The sequence below is a fragment of the Mastomys coucha genome, unplaced genomic scaffold (assembly GCF_008632895.1).
Source record: "Mastomys coucha isolate ucsf_1 unplaced genomic scaffold, UCSF_Mcou_1 pScaffold20, whole genome shotgun sequence".
NCBI lineage: Eukaryota > Metazoa > Chordata > Mammalia > Rodentia > Muridae > Mastomys > Mastomys coucha.
Window position 1 is genome coordinate 41436615 of NW_022196903.1, and position 22430 is coordinate 41459044.

General features: G+C 37.5%; 1 protein-coding gene across 1 annotated transcript in view; it reads left to right on the forward strand.

The window, feature by feature from the left end:
- Nucleotides 1-22430, forward strand: part of Cntnap2 (contactin associated protein 2) — a 2139844-nt gene that overhangs the window by 1489690 nt on the left and 627724 nt on the right. The window lies entirely within an intron of this gene.

Consider the following 22430-nt stretch of genomic DNA (forward strand, 5'->3'; position numbering starts at 1 on the left):
ATATATATATATATATATATATATACACACACACACACATATGCATATAATCATATTTATACCCAATTTCTCAACCTAACTCCTTGCAGATCTCCACTCCTATTCCTCACCACCTCTCAAATTCTTGCCCTTCTCTTTCTTCTAATCCACTTGTGTTTAATGAACAAATGCAAGCTGTTTGGAAGTGGAAGCTTGGGCCTTTAAGATACAGTGCCTGACTAATACGGAAGTAGAGGCTCACAACCATCCATTGGACTGAGCACAGGTCCCCATTGAAGAAGCTAGAAAAATGACTAAAGGAGCTGAAGGGTTTTCAGCCCCTTAGGATGAACAACAATATAAACTAACTAGTACCCTCAGAGCTCCCAGGTTCTAAACCACCAACCAAGGAGTACACATGGTGGGACTCATGGCTCCAGCAGCATATGTATAGCAGAAGATGGCCTAGTTGGTCATCAATGGGAGGAGAGGCCCTTGGTCCTGTGAAGGTTCTATGCCCCAGTGTAGGGGAATGGCAGGGCCAAGAAGTGGGAGAGGGTGGGTTGGTGAGCAGGGAGAGTAGGGAAGGAACAGGGTTTGTTTTTTGTTTCGTTTGTTTGTTTGTTTGTTTTTTTTCTCAGGGAAACCAGGAGAGGAGATATCATTTGAAATGTAAATAAAGAAAATATCTAATAAAAATAGACGAAATGAAGAGAGGAGAGCACATTGTGCTTTGCTCGTGTTTCTTCTCTTTTCTGGGATCAAAATGGCAGTGGAGATGAGAAGTGCATACAGTGCATTTGAGCAGCAAGCAAGCAGAGAGGCCGCCCTAAGTAGACTGAAGACAGCTACTCTCCTCTCTGGAGTGACAGAGGGCTATTAACAGTGGCAGACACTTGGAAGGTTGGCCTAGTGCTACTCTAAAGACTTACCATATACAGGAAGTTCCACTACCTGGAAAGGAGGTCAAGAAGGCATTTACTAAAAGTACAAGCAGAGCCCTTCTGACTCTGTCTGTTCCCTGGGGCATGGCTGTTTTGAGGCAGTCAAATGCTACACTAGCAGTACTGAGCGGAGCAGCAGTGGGGCTAAGCAGTCTGGGAGAGTCTTTTCATTTGCAGGACTGTCAGCCCAAGCTTCAAGATAAACCAGAGGAGTTAGCACATGCATGTCTTCATGGAGTCCCCTGCATAGGTCATTTCATTAACAAGTCCCAAGACCTTGCAACGTTTGGGCTTGTCAAGGTTTAGTAGAAATAGCAGAAACTTCACTGCAGTCAGGTGACTTCCAGTGGCACCTGGCTACTGCTTTCAGTGAATCTCTCTTTAACCTTCCTTTGTACCTTAGCTTCAATAAGTGGCTAACATCTCCTGTTCTCTGACATCTTCCCCATTCAACTATGGAGCAAGAGACTTGTCTTGCTATGGAGTATTTCTGCAGGTACTTTGGACATTAGACTGTACCACCTTATACAGCTAGGACTCAACAGCTGCCATTCTAATGCCACAGTCAAACCTCCCACTGAGCAGGGTCCCCATAACCCTAGTGCCCCATTGGTCATACTGCATGGCCATCCCTTCATTCATGCTGAAACATCCTGGCACTTGCATACTGCACAATTAATTTTGTTTCAAGCCCATAACCAGGAGTATGCCTTATTACTAAATTTTACTCCTCTTGATATTTTTAAACTTTTCTGGTTTTACATTGGATTCCCTGATTGGCAAAGATGGAGTCATGGTATATCTTTTATTTCCTAGGGAAACAGAAGGACATCAAACTCAGAAAGTTGTATTGACCCTAAAAAGAAACATGGAAATGCCTATGTAAATTCAAGGGATTTAGTGAAAGAAAATGTTAACAGATTAATGAAATATTGGTATTTATTTATAATATGCCATTAAAAGACACTGAGGGGCTGGAAAGATGGCTTAGTAGGTAATGGCATTCACTGCTAAATATGACAAGCTGAGTTTGATGCCTGGGACTTATATGAAGTCATGAGAGAACTGACTCCTGTAAGTTGTCTTCTGACATTCATACCTGGGCAACATGTTCCCATAAGCCTGCACTTATACTCAAATAAACCTAATAAAAATACTGAGTAATGGCACTAGTTAAATATAGTATAAATTCTAGAGATTAAAGATTCCAGATTCTGTTGAACCAAGGGCACCACAGGTGAATCAGAACACCTAGGCAGTGTACTATGTGATTAATTATTAATATTTTAAGATTGAAGGTCATCCCCTCTCTGCTCAGTCCTCAGTGAAATGTCAGAGGTTTAACAGGGACATAAGTGGTTCATAGAACCCTACAGCTCTGGTGACTCAATTGAATCACTATATTAAAAAAAATGTAAAAATATATAAACAAAAGGCCATATTTAGTAGCTTTTCTTGACTATTTCTAATAACTAAATATGCCACCAGACCTGTTTGAATTTAATTATGCGTACAGTGTGCCCTTTTATGACCCAATAAATTAAATTTTCTAGTTTAAAACAAGGTAAGAATAGTTTTCTTAGGGATGTAACGGTAACTCTGTAGATAAAGTACTTACTATACAAGCCTAAGGGCCTGAGCTTAAAGCCCTGAATCTAGGTTAAAAAGCCAGACACAACTTCATCTACCTGTAACCTCAGCACTGGGTGCCCAATACAGGATGATATAATGATAAGTAGTTGGGAAATATCTCAGTACTTAGCCAGTTAGACAATCAATAAGATCCAGATCTAGCAAGAGACCTTACCTCAAAAAGATAGAGTGCTGGTGAGATGGCTCAGGAGGTGACAGCACTTTTTTCCAAGCCTGATGACTTTGGTTTACTTCCCAGAACCTACATAGTAGAAAGAACACACCACTTCCTACAAATTGTCTTATAACATCCACATATGTTCTCATATACTATGGAATTAGTCCTAAGAATGGCTCAGTCGTGGTATCATTGACTCAACTAGAGGAAAATATCTAAATTATGGAAGAGGAACATAATGATTGCAATATAGTAGTATTCAGTTTACTCAATGATAGAAGAGAATATAAATTTTCTATATTTTTTAATCAAAAGTAATATAAATATATTTCCATGTATTTGGGTCTACCCTATATATTCCTTGTATGAAATAATTCTTTTCCCTCAAAAGGGACTTTCTAGTTCATGATTTGGAACCATGTATCCTGCAGCCAGGTATGTGGGTAATCTGGCTTTTCTAGAAAGACTGATTGTTAGGGGATGCTCATTGAATTCAGAGGAGCCAACCATTGTTCCCAGAACTTTAGCTGGAGCCAGCAGTGAATGCTGCCTGAGATAACACACCTGAGGGGCTTTGTACCTAGTTCCAATACTTTAACTTGAATAAATCACATTTGAGGATAAAAACTCACAACAGTAGCTGAAGGGGAAAAAGAAGAAAGAGGGATGGTAATAAAAGGAAAGATGAGATAAATTATTTTTACATCCTTTCAGCTTTGGGGTCATATCGTATCTCTGATCTGTTATTTCTACTTCAGACTCAACTTCTGAAATACCTGAACCAACAAATTTTATCCTTGCTTAAGCTAATTTGAAGTATGTGTCTGTTTATTTTATTTATTTTGTTGCATAAAAGTCTAATGAAAGAGAAAGGGTAATGCATTAAATACAGAATCTATGGCTAAGAACATTGTTGCTCTTGCAGAAGACATGGTTTCAATTACCAGCATCCACATGGGTGGCTCACATCCATCTGTTAACTTCAGTTCCAGGGAATCTGACGGCTTCTTCTGGCTCCCATAGGCACTGTGCACAAAATGAATGGAAATATATGTAGGCAAAACACTCATGCATGTAAAATTAAAATACATTTTTCAAAAAGAAGAAATACCAAGTCTGGTACAGCTAACCCCTTCCACCACCAAACTGTCTTTTTCTTTATTCTGTATCCATTATCTGGCCCAGTCAACTAGCAAAGAATTGCTTTTAATGGGTAATACATGGAGATATTATATGCTTATAATCTTTACTGAGACTTTCAAGTTGATGAAATTTTAACAAAGAAGCTGTAAGTATGTCTACATGTTTTACTCTATGGTATGTAGCATTGTGTATCAGAGCACTAATATTTTTTGCTGTTAAGTCAACATATTCTATGCTATACCCCTATTTCCTTCCTATAGAATTGTTGAAATTCAACTCAATTAGCTATATTTTTCTTTCTATATTCTACATATTTTTTATCAGTCATTTTTCAGAATTAATTTTAAAACAGATTTATTCTATAAAATGTGTTTATTTTATAGAATAAACATAATATACTTATATAAACTGTTTACATTTGTGGAATATAATATATGGACAGAATATTGAATAAATGAGAATATTTAATGAACTACTGACAATTCTGACAACAGAATAATTAGAAAGAAGTTATAATATATATATATATCAAATATATACATAATATATGTATGTCTTCTTTTCAAACAACTTTTAAACAACAGGAAATTTTTTAAACAGCAACTTTTAAAAAATAAATAAAATATGCCACAAATATTAATTGGCTAGTTTTTTTCACTAAGTTTGATCTTCAAATATGTGAGCACTTGTGAAAATATTGGAATGCAAAGAAAAGAATTATTTTAGAATTAATTATTGGTGCTATAATTAATTTCTATTCCTAGTGGTGTTTCATGTTTGCTGTGAATCACAAGTTGAATGTCCCACAACGGCCCAGGTGTTGAACGTTTGACAGGCTGTGACCTATTGGGAAGTGGTGGACTCTTTAAGAATTGTGGCCTGGTGAGCAGGGGGAGGGGCTAGGGGCTAGGGGTTTTCAGATGGGAAACTAGGAAAGGGGATAACATTTGAAATGTAAATAAAGAAAATATCTAAAAAGAAAGAAAGAAAGAAGAAGAAAGAAAAAGAAAGAAAAAAGAAAGAAAGAAAGGAAAGAAAGAGAGAAAAGAAAGAAGGAAGGAAGGGAAGAAAAAAAAAAGGAAGAAAGAAAGAAAGAAAGAAAGAAGAAAGAAAGAAAGAGAGAGAGAGAAAAAAACCAAGAAATCAAGAAAGAAAGCAAGAAAGCAAGAAAGCAAGAAAGCAAGAAAGAAAGAAAGAAAGAAAGAGAGAGAGAAAGGAAATTGGGGGCATCCTCTTGTAGGAAACCCTGGAGCCCTGGCTCCTTTTTTCTCTCTGTTTTGCTTTCTATCAGGAGTTAAGCACATTCCTTTTCTATAGGCTCCCACTGACATGTTTGGCTTCTAAGTCCTTGAGAAATAAATTGCCCTGGTAGTGAGCTGGAACTTCTTCATAATCTGTGAATCAAAACAAAGTATTTCTACTTTATAAGTTGGCTATCTCAGGTTTTGTTACAATGCCAGAAACATTATTTTTTAACTGTCATTTAATCCAACATCCTGTAAGATAGATGGAAGAGAATAGAGTCTACAGAAGATAAGAGAGCCCAAGGATCCAACTGTATTCTTTGTGTGCAGATACATGAAGGGTAACAACATGAAAGAGGAAATCTTTTTATAAAAGAGATAATTAAGGTACTTTTAAGAGAAATACATGCTTTCATTCAGGAAAATTAATCCACTAGTAGAATTACATATTTAGTAAGGAGAATTTTCAAGTAATTTTAAGGTAGGAGTGGAAGAAAGGCAGAGAGGAAGAAAAAAAGAGACAGAGTATAAGAGAGGAGTAAAGGACCTGGAGCTCAGTCCAATGGTTGGCAGCGAGCATCCACCTCTGTATTTGTAAGGCCCTGTCAGGACCTCTCAGGAGACAGCTGTATCAGGATCCTTTCAGCAAGCATTTCTTGGCATCCACAATAGTGTCAGAGTTTGGTGACCATATATGAGATGAATCCCCAAAGGAGGAGTTAGAGAAAGGACTGAAGGAAATGAAGGGGTTTGCAACCCCATAGGAAGAACAACAATATCAACCAGACCACCCCACCCCCAGAGCTCCCAGTGACTAAGCCACAACCAAGGAGTACACATGGCCCCAGCTGCATATGTAGCAGAGGGTGGCCTTCTTAAGCATCAATGGGAGGAGAGGTTCTTGGTCCTGTGAAGGCTGGATAGATACCCCAGTGTAGGGGAATGGAGGATAGGGAGACAGGAGTGGGTGGGTGCATGGGGGAACAGCCTCATAGAAGCAGGATAGGGGGGTTCTGAGAGGGAGGAAACCTGGAAAGGGGATAACGTTTGAAATGTAAATAAAGATAATATCCAATTTAAAAAAACTAAAAATAAATTTAAAAAAGAGAGTGAGGAGTAGAGGGAGGGTGCTGTCCATGGGAGTCTGAGTTCACCTGCAATGCCCTTCATCCATCAGAATAATAACACACAGTTTCTTGTATCAGACTAGAGAAGAACCTGAGCTACCCTAGTGGGGAAGCAAAGCTTTCCACCAAATATGAGAAAAATTCCTTCTAGAGGTAGCAAGATCAGCAGTGTTATGCTAACTGTCCACATTCAACTCAAGAAACTGAGTGAGAAGAAATAGAGAACAGATTCTCAAATGCCAAATGACAAGTTGGAAGGGATTGCAAGGCTGAGCAGGTGTCATTAAAATGTTCCATTTGATGCTAGACCATTTTAAAGCCAGCAACCTACTCAGATCCAACATGTGAAACTCCCTAAATACTATTTTTGTGCTAGGCATAGAATTGGATTTAATGTCTGTGTACTGATTGACTGAATGACAAGGTAAATGGGAAAAATAGAAAGACATACCTTATTTTCTATGATTTTTCTTCCCACTGTCTCTGAAATGGCATTTCTTTAATGATGATTAATTTGAGGCTATTGTAGAAATGGCCCAAACAATCTGTTGGTGATTTGATCTGTAGAAGGCCTAGGTGTCATGGATAGAGACTAAGGCTCCAAGAAACTTATCTTTAGTGACATTTCATACTTTGAAGGCTTGATTGCTGCTATAAATCAGGGGTTGTGCATTATTATAGTTATTTTTTCTTATAAATACAGGTACTCAAAATTATCAAATGACTTTTTTTTGCCAAATTACAGTGCAAGTCTTCACAGGAAAGAATATATGCAGCATTTGCTTCCAAAATACTATTTTATTTATCTTTTCCTTCATGTTTATAAGGAGAAACATTTTTTCATAGCATTTTCAAAATTAAAATGCAGTCATTTATAAAGGAAAATAACACTTTGATCTTTCCTAAACTCTGAAAATGATTACTTACCAAGGTGAAGTTTTGCTAGCAAAAAATTTAATTAGTATATGTTATAAAAATATTTTAAATATGATTCTATGATTATATTCTACAATAACTTGTTAACTGATAAATCATACAATAGGATCAAATAATATTAACAAAACAAAATCATAAGTTTTCTAACATGTTTTTCAAGTGTTCTCTTAAAAGTCCATTTTAAAGACAATTTTTAAAGGGTTCTTCCCTTTTAAACAATAGATCCTATGTTCCTTGTGAGTAGAAAGAAGGTCTAACAATTATCTAAGACCTGACTACCAGGACAATGTCTGGAGTACTAATGTTCAAATTGACTTGGTAATGACCTTAAATGAAATTTCTAAACATACACACATACATACATACGTACATACACATGAACAAAACCAGTGAAATCTGAACAGATTCATATGTGTTTTGGGAGACAGGAGTGATACAAGTCAGGGGATTAATCACAACCTTAAATTCTACTTAGGCACAATGAATAATGTTAGCTCAGTGGTTTTGAGAAGGAAACAGGCATGGCATGTCTGAATATGGATGGGAATCTTGACATGGGACATGATTCTCCTGTCTTAAGTATCCTATCTGGGAATGGAGTATTCTAAGGAGAGCTGCACATACCCTTCATCAAGCCTCCACCAACTGTCACAAGGTTTCTTTCCACTAGCTCATGGATTTTAAATTTGACTATAGAAAAACAGCAGGAAACATGTAGGATGCCTTTGTGTGTGTGTAGAAGTCACTGGGCCAGACCATGCAAGTGGGGTTAAAGAAAAATACATTTTTTTAATAGCTTAAACCATTAAAAGCACCCAGTTGGGGAAAAAAATCATTAAGCTTATGGGTGGGAGAAAGCATGACATGAACAGGGCTGAGGCTTAGGGACAAAGTTACCCATGGTCACTTGCAAAGAACATAAAACCAGGACAGGCTCTTGCCTTAGATTAAATGAGTAGAAAATGTAGAAGATATCACCACTACAATTACATTGGAGACAAAGGAAATACAAGTACATATATATGACTTCACATTTTAAACCTAGGTTGGACAGAGAGAGTAGAACTCTCTCATGATTTCCAAATGGACCATAGTCTTTTATCCTTTACCTTTTATACCAACTGTCTCTAGTGCCTGGAATGTGGCACCTCTGTGTTTTGTCCTCATTGGACCTCTCTGAGATTTGCCTAATATTGACTAGTCTGGAAGAGTGGCTCTGTGAGTGTTCACCCCCACCATCTGTGAAGAGAGTGCTTGCATAGAATGTTAGAGTGGGATAACAAAGTTGTTCACCTGTAATCTGATTGACCTTTGCCTCATTTTCTGACATGTTAGTGTATTAATAAATATTTTAGAGAAGGGAAGGAAGGGGATAATGGAAATGGAGAAGGGAAGTAATTGTTTAACTCTATTCTATACAAGTATTCCTATGGATAAAGGTGATTTAAAAGAAAGAAAAGGCTCTTACTCCTTCTTCTCCACCTTGCCTCTTATCCCTTGTTCCCCCTCTGTCCCTATTCCCTTCCCCCTCTCTCCATGTGGTCATGGCCATCCCCTACTTCTCTACTCTCTCCTTCTCTCTGCCTTTCTCTGCCTCTGCTACCCTCTTAGCTCCCCTCCCCATGCCCTAAATAAATTCTATTCTGTATAAATAAATAAATAAATAAATAAATAAATAAATAAATAAATATTAAAAAAGAAAGGAAAATTAGAGAAGAAACAGCCTTCAATGATCTGTACTGGGAAACTAAACTGCAATATTTATCTCTGATTATTTTCCCATTTGTTTGTTTGTTTATCTATTTATTCACTTTACATCCTAATTGAAGCTCCCTTCTCCCAGTACCCTCCTTACCTGACCCCTTCCCTTCGCTCCCTCCCCTTCATCTCTGAGAAGGGGCAGCCTCCCCACCTCCCAGGGAACCAACCCACCCTGGCAATTCAACTCACCGCAGGACCATGTTCATCCTCTCCCACTGAGGCCAGACAAGACATCCCAATTAGAGGAGCAGGATACATAGGCAGGCAACACTTGCTTCATATGTTTGCAGTGAGAGGGTAGGTCCAGCCTTTGTATGTTCTTTGGCTGGTGGTTCAGTCTGGGATGCCCCATAGGTTCAGGTTATTTGACTCTGTTGGTCTTCTGTGAGTCTCTATCTTCTCTGGGTTCCTCAATCCTTCCCCCACCTCTTCCTTAACACTTCCTGAGCTCTGTCTAATGTTTGGTTGTAAGTCTCTGCATTTGTTTGGATCAGCTGCTTGGTGGAGCTTCTCAGAAAACAGTTATGCTAGGCTCCTGTCTGTAAATACAGGATGACAGTTACAAACAGCCTGAGGCTCCAAGGTAGTTGAAGAAGGAAGACAGGCCTGCAATGTGTCCGTATAGATCTTCTGAGGACAATTCAAGCAATCCCCCCAAGTGATAAGGGTTGCTACTGCATTCATTTATATCTGTCTCATGCAGGGCACTTGTGTATCCAGACCAGCAGTGACAAATATAGCTGTCAACAGTGTCTTCACATGTTGCATCATTGTGACAGGCTTTGACCAACAAAGAGGCATCAAGGTCTTACAGTGTGTTCCTGTGAATCCACTACCTATGCAGTCACAGTGATAATTGTTTCCTCCATCCACACATAGATCTCCATGGAGATGTGTCTAACTGGTGCATACATCAAAGTTCATAGTGGTCTCCAAGGAAGAAAGGTGCACAGTCATGGAAGTATGTCCCAGGAGCATCCTGACATTGGGCATCATGTAGACATGTCTGGGGATCCACATTCATCAATTTCCCACTCACAGTTCACACCAGAATACTCTTGATGACTGACACATGTGTGTCTTCTTAATTCACTAGATGTACAGCCTCATTCATGCAGGGGTCAAAAGCATATTCATCCACTTCCAAGTCACAGTCCCTGACTTGGTATCCAGACACACAGAAGCAGGATTAGCCACCGATTCCATCCTGGCAACACAGCCCAATTGTGGCAAGAGCTAGAAGCACACTCATTGTGATCTTACAGAACTTTCCAGCATATCTAACAGGCAGATACAGACAGGGTTCACAGAGTCTTTACGGTGGATGCTTCCAGGTTGGCAGGCGACCCTCCACAGGAATTAGTGGCAGCTTCACAGGTCATCCCACTGTACCCAGGAGGACATTGGCACAGGAAGCCCCTTTTTCCTGGGCTATTCACATGAATGGCAATTCCTTGGCAGGGACTGGAGAAGCAACAGTCTTTTAGATCTGCACAGTCTTTGTCCAAATTATTGGCTTTATCTAAGCAACAATTGTTGTCTTGTGGAAAACCCTTATGCATAGAATTGTTTTGGCAAAAATTTAAGAGAAATCTAATGTGGGACAAGTAGAACCATGTCACCAGACAAATACAGAGAAGGTTGAGTGGATTCAGTAACACTGATATTCTCATATCTGAGACTGGTAAACATTTCATCTGCTCCCAACCTAGTTCCTATCCTGAAGCACATGACCATGACATCCCAGATGAGGATTGTTACTGTTGGTCATGTAGCACAAAGCACAGAAATCTCCATGCTAATGAGATATCTAGACAGGCCGACCCCAAGTGTTTAGACAATAAGCTTTCCTCCCTGGACATTCCTTCCTGCAAAAGGGATTTAATCTCTGGTCCACCCTGAGTCAGTTGTATATACTCATTTTTCAAGATGAACAATGAATAAACATCTTAGACAAGCAGTGCTTGTCTCTCTCATCGAGAACCTAAGAGGGGTAGGGGGAATCTACCTCAGAAGACCCCTCTGCCCTCTGGATATGGATGCTCACCCCTTGAGCTAAGCTGGAGTTCCCCCTTGTAACTTTAAAAATAAAGCAGTCTGTTTAGTGATGATAGCTGAGGACACCTCTCCCTCCAATAAGATGGCACTTAGAGCTCTGGGTCCCTAGGGTCCTCTGAGAGCTCCAGGTTGATGAGAAAAAAAATTTTTGGTCAGTGACACATCAAACTTATAAATGGGGCTTTATGTGAACATTGAAGGCCTTCGAGAAGAAAGAATAGACAATGCTGGAACCCTCAGTGGTACCGATGAAAACAGCAGTCAAACAGCAGGGGAAAAAATAGCTTAGGTAGTACCTTGCCATTTCAAGAAGTAATCACTGAAAAAAAATGATTGAGATAATTTGTGGGGTCTGGTTTTAGATATAAAGACATAGGTGAGCACAAAAATAAAAAGACTGTGTTTAAAGACCTATATGTTATGGGATAGAGGTTTTGCTTAGTCATACACCCCTTGACTAGCACATATGAGGCTTTGGATTCTCTCTCCAGGACAAGAAAGTAGAAACTAAGGAATTTTGTGCAATCAATTTTTGAAGTTGTAAGACATGGCTATAATGTCCCTAGCCTAGCAAATCATTACCATCCCTTTCAAATTATTTGGAAAGATTTGAATGTGTGGAGAAAAATCTTGAAAGATAGAAAAAAAAAAAACCTTTGTGATATCCAGTGAAGCCTTGTAGTAGGTTTGTGCTTGCTCTGTGTGTGCATAGGCACTGTAAGATGCTGTATCACAATGAAGGCAAGAAGCTTTTCCTCCTGGTCTTTAAGGGACATTATAGTAATAACATCCTTGGGGAAGTAACTGTTCTATGAAATGCATGTTTTGATACAAATAAAATAATTTTTCATAATAATATATGACCAATATATTTAACCATTCCTCTACTTAGGAATATTTTTAAATGTTTTTATTTCTATTTTTAGAAATAAATTCCTTTTATCCATATAAATATATCTTTGTATTACTCCCTTAGAATATATTCAGGGACATGAAAAGTATGTGAAAATGGTTAACATTTTAATTTTTTTATTATTATATGTATATTGTAGAAATTTTTCAAAATGCAAAGGGTTATAAAGCAAAACTACATGAGTTGACAAATATCTACTTAGCTTGTGTAATGCCCGACCAAGTGCCAAACAAGTATCCAGTTCTACAGTAGATAATTCCCTCCAACATACATTTCTATGTATGTGGATGATGTTCATATATGTGTATATGTATATGTGTGCATGTGTGCATATACATATAGAAGCCAAGGATCAACTGCAGATGACATTCTTTAGAAATTGTATCTTTTTGAGTCAGGATCTCTCAACTGGCCTAGAGCTCAACAGTTAGACTGGGCTGGCTGGCCAGAAAGCCCTCTACAACATTGTGTCTCCACCTACCTGGTGCTGGGATTACATATACATAACATCACATCCAGCATTTTTCTTTTGGTTCTAATATCAAATTCAGGTCCTCATGCACATGTGGCTAGCACTTACCAACTGAGCTGGTATATTTTCATTTTAAGATCATTTTGCAGTTTTTCTGAAATTCCTCTTTCTGATGCCAACCTCTACCCCTCTTTCTGATTCTACTGTACTATGGACTCTTGCCAACAAGTCCTACAGGCTTGGTCTCATATTCTCTGGTTCTTTCTATCTCTTTGATGGGCCTCTCCCTTTGGCTTGACCGTTCTTTCATATATTTTCATAGCATTTTGCTTTGAGAGGGCAAATATGAGAATATCAAGGTTGAAAGAGCTTGTGGTGGTCATAATTGTCTGGCTTGAAATCCATATCTGCCAATTCTGGCCAATGTGACACTGTCCCCAGTATTCTAAATACTTCCATGTCCTTGTTTCTTCAACAGAAAATTGTAGATAATTGTCATAAGTATTTTTTAAATTGCTGAGATTAAAGGCATATATGCATGACATTATACATGTAGAAAATATGGCATCTTGTTGTGTTGTCGCTATATTGGCTTTTTCTGCTTAATTTTCCTTTGTTATAGGTAAACCTTGGGGGTTTACTAACTTTCAGACTGAGTGTGTTATAAATTACAGGTTTCTGTTTTTTGAAGTATTGATAATGTCCTCATTGAGGCTAACCGGATGAGCAGAGTTCCCAGCTCAGTTCCCAACTCACAGCTGTCTAGCCTGGTTCTGAAACATCAATAAGAATCATCTTCCTACATTCACTTGTGCCTGGGCCATAAGTAGTCCCAGGCAGTCTATGATGATACACAGTGCACTCTGCTGTATAGCCTCTGTATAGAGACTTTCCATCATCTCTCTACTCACTAGTTTGTTACAAAGTTTCATAGCAGTAACGTAGATCCCCTGTTCTCATGGGAGGAAATATAAATGTAAAAAAATCAAACAGGAATTTCAAAGGAACTGTTATTAAAGAATTAAAATATATCTTTCAGTAAGGAGCAGAACTGATGATATTTGTATTTTGCTCTGTGGATTTCTGTATTTCCCAAATTCTTTGATTTGCTACTGCAATACAAATTGAGAAGGTAGTTCATAAAAACAGTAAGCAGAAAATGATGAGATTTTCGTAGAAATTTCTCTGTGATGCTATCAACAATGTCAAATAATTCTGCATAATCTAATAGATATGTAAGTTCTATAGAGGAAAAATATAAAACTTAATGAGAGATATAAAAAGAAGGTCAAAATAAATGAAGAAATCCAACATGGTTGGGAATGGGAAAACTCCAATATTTCTCAAGTATTTTAATGATATTGCTCTCCTAAACTTAATACCTAGAGCCAATGATATGCACTCTAAACCCCAACATTTGTTTTTCTTTGGTGAATAAGTTGATTCACAAAGAATCTATATGGAAAACTAAAGTGTCAAGACTATTAAAATAATAATAAAGTAAGAGCATTAAAAGAATTGTTTTACCATTATAGAGGTTTATTAATAAGGAGAATATAATTTTAAAACAATTGATAAAATATAAAGTTTTAAAGTTGTATGAATTCATAGAGGCTAGATGTTTGACTATGGTGACAAAAAATAAATATGAGTAAGATATTGCTTTTCATAAGCAATGCTAAGATCATTAGGCATATATACAAAACAAAAAAGAAATTATAATGCCACATCATATCTTACACAAAACTGGGATTCCTGGCTGATCACAGAACTGTGTGTGGCTTCTGTGATAATGCAGGAAATGCCCTCATAAGCCTTAACTGCCTCTGGTTAGAACATATTAAACACAGGGCACAGATTATAAAGCAAACCATTGAAGATGTGTACATGAAAAGCTTCCATTAAGAAGGTGGAAAAAAAGCCTAATGCAATTAAAAACTGGATAAGTACCAGTTGATCAGATTGTACTTGTGTTATTCTGCCATGTTCCAGTGTAAGACTTGCTTCCTACTTGTCAGTTTTCCAGAATGAGAGAAAGGCTTCAGTGGAGTCTTCCTTAGGGCATATTAAACTATAGAATTCTATTTTTACGACAAAATCTCAGTAGTGAGACAGCTAGGTCACAGGGTACGAATAGTCTTGCACTGTTACAACATAATGTAATGCTTTTATTGTGGCCAACAACCTAGCAGAGTACCAATGGTCTTGATAGTCTGGAATCAGAAAAGATACTTGGTTACTTGGCTAATACTTGTATTTACTGACATGTGACACTGGCATGGGAGTCCAATGCCTGTTTATTTTTTTGTTTTTGCTTTTGGTTTGTTTTTGTTTGTTTGTTTGTTTGTTTCTTATCAAGACAAGAATTGAAAAGAGAAATAGGGGGGTTATTTTTGTTTCCTCCTATCCTTCCTTTTCTTAGTCACTGAGTCGAATAGCTTATAGAGTTGCATAGCCACATAGAGTTGCATACCTACATAGAATTTCATAGCTGCACAGAGTTGCAAAGCTGCATTATCAGGCCTGAGAGTTGATTCCTGCCTTAGTCTAATTCCTCCTTCCTGATGCAGCAAGTGATTTCCTTTTCACTCTCACACAACTCTACAGCCATTTCCACCTTTCTATCCATTGTCATCTACTTCTCTAATAAAGACAAATAACAGTACCCAACCAACACTCTAGCTCCCACACTATCTATCCCTTGCCTAACTGGAGGACATTCTATATTACAAGGTAACCAAACCATTTCATAGTGGTCCTGGCTGTGGAATGCCAGGGCCAGGAAGCAGGAGGGCATGGGGTAGGGGGAAGGAAACAGGGTTTTTTTATTTTATTTTATTTTATTTTATTCCTTTTTTTTTCAGAAGTGAAACCAGGAAAGGAGCTATCATTTGACATGTAAATAAAAAAATATCTAATAAAAAAAGCACCTCCTAAGCCTGTCAGTCTGAACTCACATATTATGCAATCACTCCCAACTGTCTTGTGCACATTCCTTCTTGAACCATGATCACACAAGTAAACTAAAATTTTCTTTAAAGTGTTTTAATTCTGCACTATATGTTCTATATGTACCTAAGTCATATCAAATTTGAATCTTTTCTTTGACAGAACTATATATGAATGTCTTCATCCTACCCCCACATGGATAGATTAATGAACTTAAGGCCAAATGAACTGGCAAATGGAATTAACAGCTCTTAGCTTTTGTATAGTTATTTAAGTATTTAAATGTTACAGCAATGTATGCAGGTGTACAAATCCATCCATGGCATGATCCCATCTGAGATTTTTGTCAGAGCCCTTAGATATGTTAATAAAGTACATTCAGTATAAATAAGAATGTTTTTTTTAAAAAAACTATTAAATAATAGCTCCTATTAGAAAAATACTTAGAATTAAAGATATGACTGTTCAGAATGCAGAGGCCCAAATACTAGCTAACCCTGAGGTCTGTCTTTAATACTAAGAATCAGACTGGCATCCTTCCACTCCACTGGCTCAAGCTCTCATCTCTCACCTGACTTATGACAATGGCCTCTCACCACACTCTTTCCTCTTTGCTTTTCTTTCCAAGTTATTTTGAACACCCCAGTCAGAGTGGTTTGATTTAATCATAATCCAGATCTTGCCCAAGCTCTATAATGGTTTTCTAATTTCCACAGAGATTAAAAGAGAGATTTCCTTTATTACCAGTTGGGATCTACTTAGTTATGTCCATGTGGCTCTCTGGACATCTCCTGCTCCTGTGTGCTTAATTCATTCTGTTCTAGGCTGGGTGCTTTCTCTGCTCTTGCAGGACATCAGTCAGTCCACCTTAGATTTGGAGAAGTGTTCTCCCTGACTGGGATAATCTCCTCTTGGATATGTATATGACTTCTCCCACTTATGCCATTTTAAGTTTCAACCCATATATAGTTCCTTTTAACTGCTTCATTACAACCCAGGAATATCTAACACTACCTTGCTTAGCATATGTCTACTCTTATACATTGCTTCCTCAGTAGAATGTAAGAGTGGTAAGAAAAAGTAATTATTTCATAACACTAATTCCTATAAACTGAAATATTCTGTCCTCTTGCGAGTTAGGGAGGAAGGAGCTAAAATATCTCCTTCAGATAAGCTAAGAATATCTTAGAAAGTGCAGGAACCTCACAAAGCATACAAGGAAACTCAGAAAGTCATAAGTTTCTGAGATATTTCTTCCTGGCATTACACAGAAAGTAAGCAATGGCTGAGGAGACAAGACTATCTTCAGTGGAACTGTCCACATTGAGCAGTGAGCTGGAGAGATACGGTTTTCAAGAGTCATCCACATCTAAGGAGGGATTTGGGAATGCATATGTATCTGAGTCAATTAGGCTCCCCTAAGTGACACCTCACCCCTACTCCTGTAAGTAACCCTGTAAGCTCATTGGCCCGTCAAGTGCAATTAGGACAAAGTAGTGTTTTGATCTGAAATCATCACCATCTGATATCAGTATCCAAGGTGAATAGATGCATGTCCACATCTCCCCAGAAAAAAATCACAAAACAGCTTTAGATGTGTTGATTATTGATTTCCTAGAACCTAGGAGAGTGTCTAATTGAATTCATGTCCCCATAAGAAAGAATAAAGAGCCTATTCATTCTGAATCGTGTTAAGATGCAGCAAAAAGGTGGTCATATGCGAGTCATCAAACTCAATCAATTAAAAATGCTAACATGTTTAACTTCTCAGTCTTGAAAACTGTAAGAGATAAATTTTTATCATTGAGCCTCCCTATATCATGGCAGTTTCTAGTATACTAGTATACATAAAACTGACTAAGAAAGCATTATACTTCAAAAATCATCTAACCATGTTCAGCTCATATTTGAACAATCATGTTAGTGAGACTTCATGGGTGCAGTTTCTGACATCCCTACAAAACAATTTCACAGCAAATTCCCTGATATTATATGGCTCTTACAATATTTCCCTCTTCTCGAACAATGGATGACCCATAGGTGGAGAAGTTGAATTATTGATAAATCCCTTGGGACTTGACCCATAACTCTGCATTTTTATTGGTTATAGGTTTCTGAAATAGTCTCTATCTGTTGCAAAGAGATCTTCTAACATGGACTAGAGAAAGCCCATGAGACCTCAACCCTACACAAAGAACTACAAGCAACTAAGGAATGCTGAGAACAGGGGAAATAATTTTCTGCAGGGAATAACACCAATTGGTTATCCAATACCAACCGGTCATCTCTGAAAGCAAACATACAAGTGACACTACACAAACTGAGCAGACTGAACTTATAAATTATATAGGAGAATTTGAAAGGAGGAAATAAAGGGGGGAAGTTAGGTGATTATATTATATTCTCAAAATATAAAAGAATTCATTTTTTTTAAATCATCTAAACAAAAGTCTTACTTAAAAGAGAACGAAAATAAGGCTGGTAAACTTAGGAGTTTCAAAGTTCCTTTGGAGTACTGCTTGTCTAAATGCAAAACAAAGAATTTTGCTATTAAAAAAGTTGATGGTGTTGATCATTTTGCAATATCTTATGGGATATTAAATTGATTTCCCCTTACACTTATATGTATTTCTGCCAATAAATTTTTCTTACTACTATAAAGGATAAAAAGGGGGAAAACACTGAACTATAATTCTCAAGAGATAATTCTGCCATTCAGAAATGGAAAATTAGATATGTTTAATAGAGGCATATTTTCTGTTAGTACAGTTTATTCTGGCTCAAAAGATGTCATGGGTGCTACTCAGAATTGTCCTGTGACTTCTCAGAGCCCTGCTTTCTGAGCACATCTGAAAGGTGCTGATATAGCACTGTGACACCATCACTCAAAAAGCTATTATGAGCGTTGGCTGAATTAATAAAAGAAAAGGGTTCCAGTAAAAGAGATCTCAGTCCCCCTGGAATTGCTACCATTGGAACATAGACTCAGTGTCGTAGCTGCATATTCCAGAGTCCTCTATTTAAAATGTTATTGACTAGTTTTAATCAAATGAGGACTAGCTGGGAGAAGCAGGAGTGATGGCTTAAGGATAGTCTAGGCTGTCTTCAGAATTCTGAAAGACTTCGATAATAACAAAGGAGTAGATTTAGTAGATCCAATAGCTCTGTACACAAAACTCCAGGGAAGCACATTTCTAACTGAATATAAGGATAGGTACAGTTATGTGAACATGTTCCCTAGTCAGTGTGCTAAAATGTTTTGAAACATAAATGTTCCAGACACCAACATAGCATAAGCAGACATTCATCATGTTTGGGAAGTGGTTTAGCACGATTGACCTGATCATTCTAACATGAATCTGCCTTTCTATGTAGATGCTATGTATAGATGCTTGTGCCATTTTTATTATGGCTATATAACAGCTTTGTAAATGGATAAAAGTAAAAGCAGAAAGATCTTAGATGACTAAAATGAAGACTTGAAATAAAAGCACTCTCAAAGGCTGCACAAGTTTATGTCCTGTTCTGTTTTCCCAAGAGTCACTTGCTGCTGGAGTAAATTATATCCATGCTGCATGATGCCTTATGGTTTCTGACACCTTCTGTTTTTACTTGGTTGCAGAGTGTGGTGGGTTGAATAGAAATGGCCCCCATTGGGGCTGGTGAGATGGCTCAGCAGGGAAGAGCACCAACTGCTCTTTGGAAGGTCATGAGTTCAAATCCCAGCAACCATATGGTGGCTCACAACCACCCATAATGAGATCTGATGCCCTCTTCTGGTGCATCTGAAGACAGCTACAGTGTACTTACATATAATAAATAAATGAATCTTTTAAAAAAAAAAAAACTGCCTTTAAAAAAAAAAAACAGAAATGGCCCCCATTGACTCGTGTTTAAATGCTTGGCCAAGGGAGTGGCACTGTTAGGAGATGTTGCCTAGCTGGAGGAAGTGCGTCACTATGGAGGCCAGCTTTAAGGTCATATGTGCTCAAGCTATGCCCACTGTAGCACACTGCCTCCTGCTGCATGTGGATCAAGATGTAGACCTCTCAGCTTCTCTAGCACCACGTCTCCTGCCTGCAGGCTGCCTTGCTTCCCACAATGATGATAATGGACTGAACCTCTGAAACTGTACGCTAGCCCCGATTAAATATTTTCCTTTATATGAGTTGCCATGGTTGTAGTGTCTCTTCACAGCAATGAGCATTAACTAATGCATGGAGACATGTAAGATTACTACATAAAAACAGAAACACCACTTGGAGAAAAATACCTTCATGGATAATATTTCAAGTTAATGTTTAGTAGGGTAAATATTGAAATTCAAGCCATAATAACATAAGACACTTAAAAATTTGAATAACCTCTTTGATTTTAGCATGCAGTGGTACGTAGTCACTCCCTATTACCACACAATTTTACCATCTGAGCATTGGAAATTTTATCTTTTGTTATTGGATTTCCCTCTCTCCCTTAATCATCTTTATTTCTTATTTCTTTCACAAATATTTTCTAATGATGTTTCATTTCTAGTATTGTGATATATTTGTTCATTCTTATACTATTCTCTTTAAATACTTTAGTATCTCTTTTTGTTTTTCTCTTGAAGAATCATACCTGAATAAGTATATACCCTTTTAAAAAAGCAGAAGTTGTCTGCATTTCAATTTGATTCCTCTGCCTTTTATACATCTCAAATGAATTCTGTACTACCTGTAAATATCCATGCTTAAATTGTTAGTGTATGTGAGAAGCATTACACCCAGATATGAACTTGTCTTTGCTACCACTGGGAGTTTGTGGAGGGAACTGAGGAAAATTTACATTTCCCAGGTCTAATAGTCACCACCTTTGGAATGCATAAATATACACATCTCTTTTACAGGTATCATATTATTAAAGTTAAAATAGAAGTGTCTAAAGTATTGGAAACAGGGTTGTTTTTTTCATTTTATGGAAAATTGCTATTTAAACCTGATTTAGAATTGTAATATTTGAAGGTTTACCACTACAGATCCTAGTTCCCTCCATAAACACACACAGACACACACACACACACACACACACATCATATAGATTGTATCTATATGGACATCCCTAAGCAAAGCAACATTGCTTCTTCCTCGCTCAGTGCTCCGTTCAGTGTGCTTAGACTTCATGGCACAGCTTCAAGTCACCTTCCTGAATCAGCTGGGAGGGCAGCTGCTCTACTTCTCATCAGCTCACTTCAATCAACTCCTTTTGCTTCAAGGTCAAAGGCACTGGGATAAAACCAATAACCATATCAGAAGCATTAAAGATTAATACTGGCCAGTGTTTTTTCTCATAGTTAATGTACACATTGTAAGGACGGTTATATCCTGACCTAAAGTGCTGAGATTCTCAAGCCTATATTACAGAAACAGATCATTTAGCCAATCTTCTCAGCTGTAATTTTACATTGGCATTTACTTCTATATTTTTCGAAAGTATATAATTTTGTTTTACATACACTTTCACTTTGACTGATCATTCAGATACTTGAAAATGTAAATCCCATCACTTTCATGATTTTTTCCATTAATTTATTTATTCACTTTGCACTCTGATTATAGCCCAATTACCTTCTCCTATATACATACACTTTTTTCTTCCTATGTTCTTCTCTGTAGTTTATTCCTTGTTGAAAATCACTGACTGTTACTCTTTTGCCATTGAATAAAGTTAGATATACATGAACAATCATTTCACTACATACCTGTACTGGCTAGTTTTATGCCAACCTGCTGCAAGCTAGAGTCATTGAAGAGGCAGGAGCCTTACGTAACAAATGTCTCAATAAGTTCAAGCTCTATGCAGGCCTTTAGGGCAATTTCTTAATTAGTGATTGACGGAGGAAGGCCCAGCCCATTGTGGGTGGTGGTATCCCTGGGCAGGTGGTCCAGGCTTCTGTAAGAATGTCAGGGCCAGGAAGCAGGAGAGGGTGGGTTGGTGAGCAGGGGGAGGGAGGAGGGAACAGGGTTTTGTTGTTGGTGGTGGTGGTGGTGGTTTTTTTTTTTTTTTTTTTTTTTCCTGAGGGGAAATCGGGAAAGCAGATATCATTTGAAATATAAATAAAGAAAATATCTAATAAAAAAGTAAAAAAAAGAAAGAGAGGGAAAGAAAGAAAGAATGAAAGAGAGAAAGAAAGAAAAAGAAAGTTGAGTAAGCCATGTGAAGCAAACCAATGAGCAGCTCTCTTCCATGGCCTCTGCATCAGCTCCTACCTCTAGGTTCCTGCCCTGTTTAATTTCCTGTATTGGCTTCCTTTAATGATATACTACAATATGAAAGTTTAAGCCAAATAAACCCTTGTTGCTGGAAAATATTAAATAGAGGGAAAATCTTACCACAAACCCTTTCCTCCCAACTTGCTTTTTGGTCATGGCACTCTATCACAGCAGTAGAAACCCTAAGACAATACTAAAACTGAACTCAGGAATCAACTCTAAAAAACAGCCCTTTTCCAAGCTCTCATACGCATCAATGTAAAGAGAATAATAAAGATAACAAGGAATATACAATTTCTCTGTAATAAGAACTTTAATACACTAAAGAAAAAAACTTTAGAAGACATAGTTACAGGGTAAGTACTTAATTTTATGGGGAGAATGCCAATTTTACACACACACACACACACACACATAACTACATATAATAACAAGGAATATTTCTTTTGTCTTCATCATCTCCATGAGTATGATGATTTTTTTGTTTGTGTCAAATTTCTTACAATTATCATAACTTTGCTTTACTTTATGGTTGCATATATTTTATATATACTATAATTTACTTACCCATAAATCTGTTGGTGGAGCATTGGGCTGTTTAAGCTTTAAAATGTGTATTATCATTACTGTGGTGTGGTTTACCTTAATTTATTTTAACAAATAGATAACTGTGTTATATCAAGGGCATACTATAGTTCTATCTTCAGGTTTATTTGTAGAAACACAGAAAGATTATTCATCCTTATCAAGTTGTATACATTCCATAGATGCAGGGAAGGTTTATCATATGTAAATCAATAAATGTAATACATTATATGTATGAACAACAACAACAACAAAAAAAAA